The sequence below is a fragment of the Rhinoraja longicauda genome, chromosome 17 (assembly GCF_053455715.1).
Source record: "Rhinoraja longicauda isolate Sanriku21f chromosome 17, sRhiLon1.1, whole genome shotgun sequence".
NCBI classification, from domain to species: domain Eukaryota; kingdom Metazoa; phylum Chordata; class Chondrichthyes; order Rajiformes; family Arhynchobatidae; genus Rhinoraja; species Rhinoraja longicauda.
Genome location: NC_135969.1, coordinates 37,405,590 through 37,418,236, shown reverse-complemented (window position 1 = coordinate 37,418,236; position 12,647 = coordinate 37,405,590). Strand labels below are relative to the sequence as shown.

The following is a 12,647-nucleotide window of genomic DNA, read 5'->3' as shown; positions in this document are numbered from 1 at the left end:
TGGAGGGCTTTGTAGGTTATGAGGAGGATTTTGTACTGGATTCTCTGGGGGATGGGGAGCCAGTGGAGTTTATAAAGGACGGGGGTGATATGGTCACGGATCGAGGTGTGTGTGAGTAGACGGGCAGCGGAGTTTTGAATGTATTGAAGTTTATTGATGATTTTTGAGGGTGCGCCATAGAGGAGGCTGTTGCAGTAGTCCAGACGGGAGGTGATGAAGGCGTGGATGAGGGTTTCTGCAGCTGTGGAGGAGAGGGATGGACGGAGACGGGCAATGTTTTTGAGGTGGAAGAAGGCTGTCTTTGTGATGTGTTTGATGTGTTTGTCGAAGGAGAGGGTTTGATCAAGGATGATTCCAAGATTCCGGATGTGAGGTGAGGTGGATACTGGGAGACCATCAATGTTGAGGATGAAGTTTTGGGTGGATTTGGTGAGCATTTTTGGACCAATGATGATGATTTCAGATTTGTTGCAATTGAGTTTGAGGAAGTTTGAGCCAATTAACCTACAAAGCTGTATGTCTTTGGAGTGTAGAAACATAGAAACATAGAAAATAGGTGCAGGAGTAGGCCACTCGGCCCTTCGAGCCTGCACCGCCATTCAATATGATCATGGCTGATCATCCAGCTCAGTAACCTGTACCTGCCTTCTCTCCATACCCCCTGATCCCTTTAGCCATAAGGGCCACATCTAACTCCCTCTTAAATATAGCCAATGAACTGGCCTCAACTACCTTCTGTGGCAGAGAATTCCACAGACTCACCACTCTCTGTGTGAAGAAATGTTTTCTCATCTCGGTCCTAAAAGACTTCCCCCTTATCCTTAAGCTGTGACCCCTGGTTCTGAACTTCCCCAACATCGGGAACAATCTTCCCGCATCTAGCCTCTCCAACCCCTTAAGAATTTTATATGTTTGGTAGGTATAGTGTGGGAGATAACCGAAGATCTCGGAGAAAACCCACGCGGTCACGGGGAGAACGTACAAACTCCGCACAGACAAGCGCACGTAGTTGGGATCGAACCCGGGTCTTTGGCGCTGCAAGCGCTCTAAGGCAGAAACTCTACCGCTGCGCTACCATTCCACCCTGAAGAACGGTCTTGACCCAAAACGTCACACATTGCTTCTCTCCAGAGATGCTGTCAGTCCTGCCGAGTTACTCCAGCATCTGCAGTTCTTCCCTACACTAGTCCCACTTCCTGCATTTGCTGCTTACCCATCTAAAACTGCCCTATCCATGTACCTGTCTAATTGCTTCTTAAATGTTGCGATAGTCCCTGCCTCGACTACCTCCTCCGGCAGCTCGTTCCATACACCAACTACCCTTTGTGTGAAAAAGCTACCCCTCGGGTTTCTATTAAATCTTTCTCCCCTCACCTTAAACCTATGCCCTTTGGTTCTTGATTCCCCCTACTCTGGGCAAGAGACTCTGTGCATGTTCCCGATCGATTCCTCCCATGATTTTATACACCTCTATAAGATCAGTGAATGTTGATTAACAAATTACCCTGTTAGACACGCAATTATAAAAGAGAAAAGAAACTATTTAGTTTTTATTATTGCAATTGTGCGAAGAAACTCGAACAAAGGAGCTATTAACTACAATTTGCTTTATTGTCTGCCTGTTAAGGTCAATTTGGTTTTATGGCTGAATTTTTGAGCTCCATTTACTAGCCTTATGGTTCTAACCAAAGGTAACGAGCCATGAATATAAATGAAATTACTCGAGTTTCAATGGTTTCTTGAATTAACTCTGCAGTGGATTAACTATTTACCATTTAAGTTAGGGGCAGCATGGTGGCGCAGCGGTAGAGTTGCTACCTTACAGCGCCAGAGACCCGGGTTTGATCCTAACTACGGGTGCTATCTGTACAGACATTGTACATTCTCCCTGTGACCTGCATGGGTTTTCACCGAGATCTTCGGTATACTCCCACACTCCAAAGACTTACAGGTTTGGAGGTTCATTGGTTTGGTATGTATGTGCGTAGGATAGTGTTAATGTGCAGGGATCGCCGGTCGGCATGGACTCAGTGAGACAAAGGGTCTGTTTCCATGTTGTTACACTAAACTAAAAAACTAAACTAAGATGTTCATGTATTGAACGTAAAGGACTTTGATTTTATTTCTATTTCCCTCTCGTGTTTCATTGCAAGCTTCACTGAAGCTGCGGCCAAGAAAGCAAACCAAGGCTTCTACTTCCTCAGAAGACCAGGGAGGTTCAGCTCCAATGACCGTTACCAACTTCTACAGATTCACCCTAGAGAGAATCCAATGTGGATGCATCACAGCATCGTTTGGCAACAGCTCTGCCTAGGACTAGAATTGCAGAGAGTCCTGGATATAGCCCAGTCCATCATAAAAACCAACCTCCCCACGATCAATTCCATCAACATATCACACTGCCTTGGAAAAGCAGCCAATATAATCAAGAACCATTTACAATCCGGTCATTCCCTCTCTCCCCTCTTCTGTCAGGCAGAAGATACAAAAGCTTGAAACCACATAACAAGCGAATCAAGAACAGTTTCTTCCCTGCTGTGAGCCGACCACTGAATATCCTCTCACAAATTAAGGGTGTAGTCCCGATTCCTGATCTTCCACCCTACCTCATTACAACCCTTGCCCTTTTTCATATCTGCACTTTCTCCGTAGCTGTATCACTTTAATGCTGTGGCACTATACTCTGGTATTTTTTTTACTTTGCATTACCTTGGATAGCAGCAAATAAAAGCAGCTGTACCTCAATGCACATGACAATAATAAATCAACACCAACACCAACTCCTTCACAACATTTTATCCCTGCAGCGACTTTCTTCAGTTTTGAAGCCAAGGACTCCCCAACTCCAGGAAACAACAAGAAGTGTTTTTAATCTCCCACAACGGAAAAGCACTGCTTTCATTTTCCACCTTGTGCAAAACACAGAGTGCTGGGGTAGCTCAGAAGGTCAGGCAGCATCTGTGGAGGGAATGGGTGGTCGGCATGGTGGCGCTGCGGTAGGGTTGCTGCCTTACAGCGCTTACAGCGCCAGAGAGCCGGCTTCCATCCTGACTACGGGTGCCGTCTGTACGGAGGTTGCACGTTCTCCCCGTGATCGCATGGGTTTTCTCCAAGATCTTCGGATTCCTCCAACACTCCAAAGACGTACAAGTTTGTTGGCTTGGTATATATGTAAAAAACAATTGTCCCTCATATAGGATAGTGATAATGTGCAGGGATCGCTAGTCGGTGCGAACTCGGTGGGGCTGAAGGGCCTGTTTCCGTGTTGTATCTCTAAACTACACGAAAAACTAAAAGACATTTCAGGTCGGGACCCTCTACAGTCTGATTGTCTTTGGGGGGACAAAGCTGGAAAAGAGATGGGCATATCCCCTCGTTATCACCCGTTCCACAGCCAATAATAGACCATTGTGGGCTCCACCTTTCCTTGATCATCGGTGCCAGCTTTGAGTTGTTTTTCTCATACCTTCCATTCATGCTGGTTTAAATCAAAGGTAGACACATAATGCTGGAGTAACTCAGCGGGACAGGCAGCATCTCAGGAGAGAAGGAATGGGTGACGTTTCGGGGTCTTCATTCCTTCTCTCCTGAGATGCTGCCTGTCCCGCTGAGTTAATCCAGCATTTTGTGTCTACCTTCGAGTTACATCATTTTAATTTTTTAAATATTCAGGCATTCTCACGAATGGCGGAGGGAAACAAAACAAGCATTTGCGTTTAATGCCAAACTTACAGTAAAAATATAAATCGAGACCTGCAAATTGCGGTCAGAAGCGCACGATCTACATTAAAAATAACAACCAACGCTTCTGAAGTAAATACCATTTGGTTTACAAGCAAGCAGAATTATTTTCTGTATCAGTGCACCTCAGAAGTTAGGTGCAAAAGGGACAGATTATCCCAGAAAGAAAAAGGCTCATTAACTCTTGTTTTTTAATAACTTTGTTTCCTGTCTGCTGCATATTCGCGTTTGAAGATATATAGTAGATCCCCCAGGAGAAAACCTGCTACAAACTAACAAGCTCGTTCACTGAAAAAGAGTGAAACCCCTCTTTTTATAGCACAAGGCAGAAAATGAATACTTCTGCAGTAAACACTAACATTTGACTTTAAGCTGTCCTGAATATGAGAACTAACCTGGGAAACTCAGCATTAAATGACAAAATATGTGTTACAACTAAAGGAAGAGGAGATGTCAAGAAAATGCCCCCAGTTTTTTCATAATTTTATCATTACGGGAAGATTATTTCTGTAGGTCATTTTAAATATAGAAAAGTCTTTTGAAACTTAAATATTCAATAGATCGTTACTTCCAGGACCAAGCTATTGCAGGGTGGTGATTATAAATGCAGTCATTATTTAGTGGTTCACTTCTTCTGATGATTCAGACGGTCTCAACACTATCCCAGTTAAAGTTTAGTGCCATAAAATTTGTCTCTGTGCATGTTCACTAGTGATAGGAATAGAATTAGGCCATTCGGCCCATCGAGTCTATTCCGCCGTTCAATCATGGCTCATCTCTGCCTCCGAACCCCATTTTCCTGCCTTCTCCCCAAAATTCGAATCAAGAATTTGTTTATCTCTGCCTTAAAAAATTATCCACTGACTTGTAAAAGTCAGATTTAAGGCATCCTTAAATATCTCTCCGAGCTGCTCCATGTTTCTGGCTGAGTGTTTGCCTCCTCTTCGATGTGAGATGATCTGTGCAATAGACAATAGACAATAGATGCAGGAGGAGGCCATTCGTCCCTTCGTGCCAGCACCGCCATTCAATATGATCATGGCTGATCATTCTCAATCAGTACCCCGTTCCTGCCTTCTCCCCATACCCCCTGACTCCGCCATCCGCCAATGTTAGGAGGGATGTCGTTTGCCCATGTGAAAGGATCAACAAGATTTTTTTTTAAATTATGTTTTGTTTATTGACTCATGCTCAATGTGTGGTTCCGGTAATAGACGCAAAATGCTCAGCGGGTCAGGCAGCATCTCTGGAGAAAAGGATGGGTGACGTTTTGGGTCGGGACCCTTCTTCAGGCTGAAAGTTGGGTGTCACAAGGTCCAGAACTGGTTCCAAAATGGCATTCAGCGTGCAGGCAACTGTAATGTAAGCCACTTAGGATACTGCGTCAAGATGGACGTTAATGTGAACACCCATCAGCAATAAGGAGGGTGGGCAGAATCATGAAGCAAGCATCTTCAATGGTCATTTGACGACAATGCTATCATTTGGATCACACTTAACCAACCCGCATTTGAGCCTGTCTTCACAGCAGGAAACCCCACCAGCACTTTCTAAAAGGGACCATCGACTTTCAGGTCTCGCTAATTGAATTCCACTGGCTGCTGCTCCAATTCTGCAGTCTCTTGAGACTTTCTGGTGTTATTTTAAAATTGTTAAACTCCACATGTGCCGAAGGACCGAGTCTTGTGTAAAGTCTTCTGCGCAAATCAATCGTTCCCCCGGATGTGGTGTGAGAGAGCAGGCATCCTCGTATCACGTGGGGCGTGACTGGGAAATAAGCGGAGGGCTGGCAAACGGGGGCGGTACAGTGGCGCAGCGGTAAACCTGCAACCTTACAGCACCAGAGATCCTGACCACGGGTGCTGTCTCTGCTGAGTTTGTACTTTCTCCCTGAGGCTGCATGGTTCACCTCCGGGTGCTCCAGTCTTTTTCTCCCACCTCCCAAAGACGTGCAGGATTGTAGGTTAATTAGCTTCTGTAAATAGTCCCGAGTGTGCGTAGGATAGAAGTAGTGTACGGGCGATCGATGGACAGCATGGACCCCATGGGCCGAAGGGCTGTTTCCATGCTGCATCTCTAAATTAAACTATTGAATAAAACGGGCTGTTCCTTTGTATTTTTTGATCGGTGGACGGCGAGGACTTGTTGGGCCAAAGGTCCTGTCTCCACACGGTATCTCTAAACTAAATTAAACTAAACAATGTAGGAGAAGCTGCTCTGGTTTAGTTTTGTTTATCAGTTTAGAGATACAGCACGGAAACAGGCCCTTCGGCCCATTGAGTCCGCACCGACCTGCGATCCCCACAAACTAACACTATTTTACACAAACATTAGGGACAATTTACATTTATACCAAGCCAATTATCATACAAACAGAAGGCAGTGGAGGCCAATTCTCTGAATGCATTCAAGAGAGAGCTAGATAGAGCTCTTAAGGATAGCGGAGTCAGGGGGTATGGGGAGAAGGCAGGAACGGGGTACTGATTGAGAATGATCAGCCATGATCACATTGAATGGCGGTGCTGGCTCGAAGGGCCGAATGGCCTCCTCCTGCACCTATTGTCTATTGTCTATTGTCTATAAACCCGACCTATCCATGTACCTGTCTATATTCTGCATCATTCTGAAGTTATAGTAGGCATACTGCACTAAATTCCACTGAGGAATTGTGTATCGTCTATTGTCAAACCTGTATGTATTTGGAGTGTGGGAGGAAACCGAAGATCTCGGAGAAAACCCACGCAGGTCACGGGGAGAACGTACAAACTCCGTACAGACAAGCACCTGAGTCAGGATCGAACCCGGGTCTCTGGCACCGTAAGGCAGTAGCTCAGCCACTGCGTCACCATGCCTCCCTCTACAATGGAGAAGGGGGAGAAGGAGGATGAGGAGGATGAGGAGGAGAGGCACAAAGGGAAGCCCAAGGTGCTCAAGAAGCGACTCTGCTTCCTGGATCTCAATGAGGGCTGTTTGATCACCGTTGGAGCCCCACACAACCTCTCCCACCTATACCACATTCTCCACGCATGCCTATTGTGTTTAAATGAAGATTTATCACATTATGCCTCGCACCAATAAATCTTTTTCCTCAAGCTCATTGTTACTGAGCTCATTAAAGTTCCTCCTTCGCTCTTCCCTTCCTCCTGCATTCAAAGGGTGTTTAAAGCATAAGCGGGCTATCATGTAGCTTAATTGCTTGATTTATCTCCTGCGTTTCCTGCTTACTCTTCATCTTGTGTGTTGACTTGGATCAAAGCAGTGAATATTAGCTGCACTTCCATTGCTCTGCATTTTTAAATGATATACGGGGAGGGAAAAATTGTAATAATATTAACTCAAGATTTAATATGAAGTAAAGCCATAGCGAGCACTAGACTGGTATAAGTACCGGCCTTTCATCTGAAAGTAAACTTTCTCTGTAATATAGCACTCAGAATTAAAGGGCGTTCCTTTAGGAAGGAGATGAGGAGGAATTTCTTTAGTCAGAGGGTGGTGAATCTGAGGAGTTCACTGCCACAGAAAGCCGTGGAGGCCAAGTCAGTGGATATTTTTAAGGCAGAGATTGATAGATTCTTGATTAGTACGGGTGTCAGGGGTTATGGGGAGAAGGCAGGAGAATGGGGTGAGGAGGGAGAGATAGATCAGCCATGATTGAATGGCGGAGTAGACCTGATGGGCCGAATGGCCTAATACTGTTCCTATCACTTATGACCTTATAAGTATCTACGGGGCGAAGCAAGGCAGAAGGAGATGACATAATGCAGCTGGAAGTGAGCTAAGAGTCAAGAAAAACAAGAGTCAGGAGTGCGTGTGAAGGAAAGGCAGATGCTGGTTTAAATCAAATATAGACACAAAATGCTGGAGTAACTCAGTCACGCATTCCTTCTGTCCTGAGGAAGGAATAAAGATACTTAGGACTGAGATGAGGAGAATCTTTTTCACCCAGAGAGTTGTGAATCTGTGGAATTCTCTGCCACAGAGGGCAGTGGAGGCCAGTTCACTGGATGTTTTCAAGAGAGAGTTAGATTTAGCTCTTAGGGCTAAAGGAATCAAGGGATATGGGGAAAAAGCAGGAACGGGGTGCTGATATTACATGATCAGCCATGATCATATTGAATGGCGGTGCTGGCTCGCAGGGCTGAATGACCTACTCCTGCACCTATTTTTCTATGTTTCCTGAGATGCTGCCTGGCCCGCTGAGTGACTCCAGCATTTTGTGTCTATATTCAAGAGTCAAGAATGTTTTATTGCTATATGTACCAAAACAGAACAATGAATGATCTCGTGTAGGATGCCACTGCAGATGCTGGTTTGCACCAAAGAGAGACACAAAATGCTGGAGTAACTCAGCGGGTCAGGCAGCAACTATGGAGAAAAGGAATGGGAGATGGTTCGGGTTGAGACACCTCTTCAGACAGAGAGTCAGGGGAGAGGGAAACTAGAGATATGAAAAGATAGAAAGAACCAAATGAATGAAAGGTGTGAAATTTTATTTCGGAGTCACGTGAGTGACTACGTGAAGACCCCGTCCAGCACGCATGCGCGACATTAGCGTTCATGCAGTGCACCCGCGACGAACGGGAGTCCAAGGTGCTCCCGCTACAATTTAAAAAGTCGGGCCGACAGGTAAGTTCTACTGTGGCCGTGAGTATTTCTCTGTGGTCTGCTTTAGGAAGCATTGGCGACCCCAAGATGAGCAAGACCAGAGCAAAGAAAATTGCAGCTCGCCCCCGTTCGTTTTCCGTTCAGGAACGTTCTTTGGAGGGGGGGCAAGAGGCGGCAGCAACTACCGAGCCGAGCCCAGCACCGCTAGTGCAGCCTGAGCAGCGAGCTGGAGGTACCTGCAGCCAGAACCGGGCGGTAGTGTCCGACGTTTCGGATGAAGATGTCACACCGCTACAGAGCGGCACTGGCAGCCGCCTAAGCCGAATGGAACGGCTTATGGAGCAAATGCTCCAGCGAGATCTGCTAAGAGAGCAGCAAACTCGCCAAGGGAGGGCTCAGAGCTCCCAGGCACTCCCGCAGTGCCCTTTAGGGGCACTGGCCATTGCCTCACCTTCTTTTGAAGGCAGCATTGGCGACCAGGTCTGGGCTGGTCAAGAAGAGGAGTTGTTGGCTGAAGATGTCCGGAGTACGCAGAGTGTACAGGATCAGGAAGAGCTGCTGGGTGTGGTCAACCGCTACGTGGTCATTCCACGAGGGGGTCGGCCTTTAGAGCCGAAACTTGCAGCCAGCATTGACCACCTGTCCTCAAAACCCCTACAAGAACGGGTGGTCAATGAGGCCCTTGAGCTATACACTGCCCCAGAAAATTGTACATCATTAAATGTACCAGCTGTAAACAGCCAAATTTGGGGACATTTGGGTCAGAATATCAGGAACCTGGAGTTGAAGCTCCAGAAGATCCTTAAACTCCTGACTGCAGGGATAACATCATATGCTCAGTCCATTGATGGCGTGGACATTTCCACAAACCAGCAAGATACACTAGCTCTGCTGTGTACCACCCAATACCAGATAAATATCTTACGGAAGGAAAACATCAAGCCTGCCCTCAACCCTAAGTTTGCGGGACTCTGCAAAACACCGGGTTCAGAACCTCCAATTCTGCTCTTCGGAAAGGATCTTCCAAAAAAGGTGAAAGACCTAGAGGAAGAATCCAAGACCTTTGGTCTCGTGAGGGCAGGTTTGGGACCGAGCAGACCCAACAAACCCAGGCGGCAGTACCTCACGGCGTCCACCAGTCATAGACCACCATATGGGACTGGTGAAAGCTCGGGGTCCGCAACCATTCCCCGTAAGCCTTTTTTAGGCCAGGGCCCAGAGCGGACCCCATGGAAAATGCGCCAACAACAACAACAACAACAACATCAACGTCAACAGCAGCCCTCTACAGCCCAGCAGACACCTCATCGTTTAGCGAAGAGGCGGAAGAAAAATTAATACCAATAACCATGGAGGTAGGTGGGTCTGGTACCTCTCGGCATATGAGCAGTAGGGGCTCTATACTATCAGGGGGGAGATTGCACTTGTTTTTGGATGCATGGGAAACCATTACTAATGACAAATACATACTAAACTGCATTCATGGCTATAAAATTGACTTTGTTCATGAAAACGTTCCGCCAGTTCAGCACATACCCCAAAGGGTATTCACCCTCTCAGTCAAAGACAAACAAGAGGGTCAAGCTGAACTTGTGAGGCTACTAGCAAAAGGTGTCATTGAAAGAACAAATCATGAACCTTTGGAATTTGTGTCTAATATTTTCACCAAAACTAAAAAAGATGGTGGATGTCGCATCATCATTGACTTAACTACGTTAAACGACTCAGTTAAGTATACACATTTTAAGATGGAAACTTTTGAAACCGCCAGACTTTTGATTTCTACAGGTTACTTTCTAGCAGGCATTGATTTAAAAGATGCCTACTACTCAGTACCCATACACAAGGAGCACCGTAAATACTTAAAATTTATCTGGATGAAACAGCTATGGCAATTTAAAGTCTTACCAAATGGACTAACCTCCGCTCCAAGGTTGTTCACTAAAATCTTAAAACCCGCCTTGGCGTTATTGAGAAAACAAAAGCATATAGTCATGGCGTACTTAGACGACATTTTAATAGTAGGAAAAACCTTGGAGACAGCTATTTTGGCAGTAGCAGCCACCAAACGTTTGTTTGAAACTTTGGGGTTTGTCATACATCCAGATAAATCCAATTTTACACCGTCCACTACCATGGACTATCTTGGATTTACGATTGATACTGTTCGCATGGTTGTAACTCTGCCAAAGGGGAAAGCATCACAATTGGCACTATCATGCCACGAACTAATGCATAAACGTCAACCAACCATACGGCAGGTAGCTAGAGTTATTGGCAAAATGGTAGCAGCCTTTCCAGCTGTACAATTTGGGCCTTTGCACTACCAAAATTTACAAAGAGCAAAAGTGCACGCACTAAAGCAAAACTCAGGTCACTTTGACCGAGCTATGTATTTAACTGCTGAATCCATTACAGAGTTACAATGGTGGACAAGGAACATTAGCCTCAGTTCCAGTCCCATAATTATCACTAACCCAGTATTAACCATTCAAACGGATGCCAGTGCTTTGGGCTGGGGAGCAACTAACATGCAATCCAGCACAGGGGGCAGATGGACTAATTCTGAATCATCTTGCCTACAGACACGGGGTATCAACTATTTAGAAATGTTGGGTGCGTTTTATGGTTTAAAAGCATATTCATCTAATACGCATCATGCACATGTCCGGTTGCAATTAGATAATACCACGGTGGTGGCCTATATCAACCACATGGGTGGTATAAAGTCAAAATCGTGTGACAAATTGGTCAACATAATCTGGCAATGGTGTGTCGAAAGACATACTTGGTTATCAGCAACTTACCTACCAGGTAAGCAAAATACAGTGGCAGACACCAGGTCACGCAAATTTAACGATAACATCGAATGGATGTTAAATCCCAAAGTATTTGCCGAAATTACAAAACAATATGGCACACCAGATATCGATCTATTTGCATCCAGGCTGAATCACCAGGTACCAACGTATGTCGCTTGGGAACCAGACCCTGAGGCAGCAGCAGTTGATGCATTCACGCTGTATTGGGGGAAAAATGTTCTTTTATGCTTTTCCTCCCTTCTGCCTCATCAGTCGGGTGTTATGCAAGATTCAATTGGATTCCGCTTCAGGAATCTTGATAACACCCGACTGGCCTACACAGCCATGGTTCCCAGTGGCCCTCGACATGGCTGTCGAAACACCGTTGGAATTCCCCAGCAGTCCGGAATTATTAATCCACCCAGTGTCAGGCATTAGTCACCCGTGCCATGACAGAGTCAATCTCCTGGCTTGCAGATTCTGAAAAGACCTATACTGGGCCTGGGACTGTCTGAGGACGCCATCAACATGATGACCGCATCCCACCGGGAGTCCACCAGGCGACAATACCTGACCAACATAAGAAAATGGGAACGGTATTGCTCCAAAACAGGAACTACCTACACTACAGCAACATCCACCTTCTGAGGCTGGACAGCATGACAGAGTCATTGGACTGTTTCACATTCCACATTCAGGGACTGGTCAAACAAACTAGACCAGGTACCACGCCTCCAGTTATGGAGTTCTGCACATATTTATCTGACCCACGGCTGTGTGCCAAGACCCATCTCGCCAATTACATAGACACAACACTCAACTTAAGAGGGAGAGAAAAAGCCTTATGGATAAGCCACAAGAAGCCTCATGGTCAGGTGACGACCCAAACCATTTCAAGGTGGCTCAAGCAGGTGCTTAAGTCCGCGGGAGTCAATACCAATGTTTTCAAATCTCACTCCACCAGGGCTGCATCTACGTCGGCGGCAAGTCGAATGGACGTGCCTATGGACCATATTCTGGCCAGAGCAGGATGGTCCTCGGAAAGAACTTTCCAAAGGTTTTATAATAAACCGCTGGTGCAACCTGCTACATTTGCAGACAGAATTTTAGAGTCTGCAGATAATATTTAATTTGAGCCCTGGGGAGCTCTCTGTTTTTTGTTGTCATTAATAAACCTTTTTTGTTCACAAACAGGCTCTTTATTGCGATAACATACTTCCTCCCTCTAAGGTCTTCAGACAGTGAGTGAAGCATGAGCTGGTACACGGTTCGGAATCACAGAGCTTTGAAGTCTTCACGTAGTCACTCACGTGACTCCGAAATAAAATAGTAAGATTAAATGAGAACTTACCAGTTCGAAGTTTGATCTGTATTTTATGAGGAGTTACGATGAGGGACTACGTGCCCTCCGCTCCCACCCTCTTTTATACAGATCAACTGGTAATCAAGTTCTTATTTTTTCTTTACTATATTTATTTCAATCGTTGTGTTTTTTCTGTG

The 12,647-nt window shown here is 45.7% G+C and overlaps 1 protein-coding gene across 2 annotated transcripts in view; it reads right to left on the bottom strand.

The window, feature by feature from the left end:
- LOC144601931 (chemokine-like protein TAFA-4) overlaps nucleotides 1–12,647 on the bottom strand; it is a 222,537-nt gene that overhangs the window by 66,862 nt on the left and 143,028 nt on the right. The window lies entirely within an intron of this gene.